At 37.7% G+C, this 2,546-nt stretch overlaps 1 pseudogene; it reads right to left on the bottom strand.

The window, feature by feature from the left end:
• Window positions 1-1,952: 1,952 nt before the first annotated feature.
• Window positions 1,953-2,051, bottom strand: LOC132287478 (small nucleolar RNA R71; annotated as a pseudogene).
• Window positions 2,052-2,546: the final 495 nt, after the last annotated feature.

Genomic DNA, 2,546 nt, shown 5'->3' with positions numbered 1-2,546 from the left:
TTGATGCTATAGATTTAGAGATTGTCAAAACATAGTGCTTAAAGGAATGCTCTTGTGATTCTCTTGATGGTTTATACTTATTCCTTGATGGATTGTGCCTCTCCCTTAGTTTATTTTCATGCTAGTAGTGTAGATGTAGTGTAGTTGTAGTGTAGTGTTAAATGAAAGGACAATCTATGCTTGTTGTTTGATGATCCAAGCTTTTGAATGCAAGTGGCATATGTCTCTATCCTTGTGTTGTATTTGGATTGTGAGCTTAATGAAAGGATTAATGACTTGTTTTGATCTATTGTGCCTTTCATATGTTGTTTAGACAATATATGCTTAACTAGTCATCCTTGCTTGTTGAATCAACCAAACACACACACACACCAATATTGTAACACACCATTTGCCCTCATTAATCACTTGTCAATGATATAGAAATGCATTGCTTGGTGGTGATCTCTAAACCCCAAGATCTCTCTCTCTCTTACTTACTCTTAATTGCATTTTTTTGCTATCACTTAGTTTAATTTAGTTGTTCTTTAATCAACCAACCAACCAATTGTTTGATCACTCGACCTACTAGCCCTAATAACGATTCCACAACATTGCTCGATCCTCCAATCCCTTGGGACGATCCCTACTCGCCCTAGCTATATTTATAGTGAAAGGTAGTAGTGGTTTCTATAAATGTAAAACTCTTAGCCCTCGCCTTTAAATTCACACTCTTAAGCTTATGGTAGGATGACGGACCAACACCAAGTTTTTAGCATCGTTGCCGGGGATTGATTGATTAGATTTGGCAACGTCAGATTTGTGGAATTGATTAGGATTAGTAATTTTTTGATCGTGTCTTTACTTTACTTCTATTTTTCTTTTGGGGTTATTTATTGTGTTGTTCGTACTTGACAAGGTGCATTGTTGGAGAGAAAGCAAGCAAAGGAGCCATCAAGCATTTAAGCAAGCAAGAATGTAAAAAGCTAAAAATTCTAAAAATTGCTAAGCTAAGCTATAAATTTAGAGTTGAAATGCTAAAGGACCTTTGTGAGACTTTCTTTACTCAATCCCTTAGTTAAATCGTTGGCCCTTGTGGAGGCTTATTTTTAATTGTCTTGCATCATTGTTGTTAAAGCATGGGAGTATGAATTAAGTGTGTGTGGAAGAAGTCTAATTTCATTGTTGTGAAGGCATAGTGTTTGTCATTCTTTGTGTTTGTTGTATGTTGCATTGTGCATGCATGGACGTCGTTTATTGAGACCAACTCTTGTCTCTCTTGATTTGCATCTTGAATCTATCGTTAGAAATCCTAGGGGAAGAGGAAGTTTAAATAGAGCCAATCTATCAATGGATGACCATAATGATAATCATGTTAAGGACCTTGGTCACATAGACCAACAAGGTATCCTTCATCCCAATATGCACAATGAGAACATACAAGTACCATTAGGCATGCCTAGGCCATTCATTCACCAACCACCACAACACCAAGGCCAAGTTCCATATGGAATGCCAAGGCCAATGTATGCTCCACAACCTCCCATCAACAATCAAGGAATTCAAAACCAAGGTGTTCATGTTGCACCTCAAGTAGCTAATCCACCTCTTGCTTTGAGAGACCATTATGTGCCTAATGAGTATAATGCACCTATATACATCCAATTGCCTCCATTTAAAGCACATCATTATGAAATTAAGCCACAAACCATTCAAATGCTCCCTAACTATCATGGACTTCCAAGTGAAGAACCTTACAAGCATTTGGATGAGTTTCTTGAAGTATGTTCCATCGTAAAATATACAGACATGCCGGAAGAGGTTTTAAGACTCAAACTTTTTCCATTCACCTTAAAAGACAAGGCAAAGTATTGGTTTAACAATCTTAGGCCTTTTTCAATCACTTTTTGGGAAGAAATGCAATAAGAGTTCTTGAAGAAGTACTATCCGGTTTGTAAGACCAATGCCATGAGGACCTCAATTCGAGAATTTTCACATGGGGATGGAGAAACGTTTCATGAGGCATGGGAACGCTTCAATGAATTGCTTAGGAAGTGTCCACATCATGACATGCCCAAATGGCAATTAGTTCAATATTTCTTTGAGAGCTTATCGGACAACTATAAGGGTATGGTTGATGCTTCCATGGGTGGCTCATACATTGATAGGCATGAGGATGACGTGTGGCATCTTTATGAGAGCATGAGTGAAAATTCTTTGCATAGAACACTATCATCCAAGAATGGTAGAAATTCACAAGGTAGGAAGAGTGTTGGCTTACATCAAGTCGACCATTCAAATGAAATAGCCACCGAAATGAAGTCTTTATCTCAAAGGTTTGATCAATTTTTGATTAACCATTCTCATCATGCATCAAATGAAACATGTATAACTTGTTCTAGTGTTCTTCATTCTAATTCCCATTGTCCTTACGGACAAGTGCAAAATGAACCTAACGAACAAGTCAGTGCGGCTTTTGTGAACCAAGGGAACAATCCTTATGGTACTCACTATAATCTAAGTTGGAGGAATCATCCAAATTTCTCTTGGAAAAACCAAGGAGAGGG

Source organism: Cornus florida, unplaced genomic scaffold, assembly GCF_030987335.1.
Source record: "Cornus florida cultivar Cherokee Brave unplaced genomic scaffold, ASM3098733v1 CherokeeBrave_3.0.0_Hap2_Chr11, whole genome shotgun sequence".
NCBI classification, from domain to species: Eukaryota; Viridiplantae; Streptophyta; class Magnoliopsida; order Cornales; family Cornaceae; genus Cornus; species Cornus florida.
This window is presented reverse-complemented; position numbering and strand designations above follow the sequence as displayed.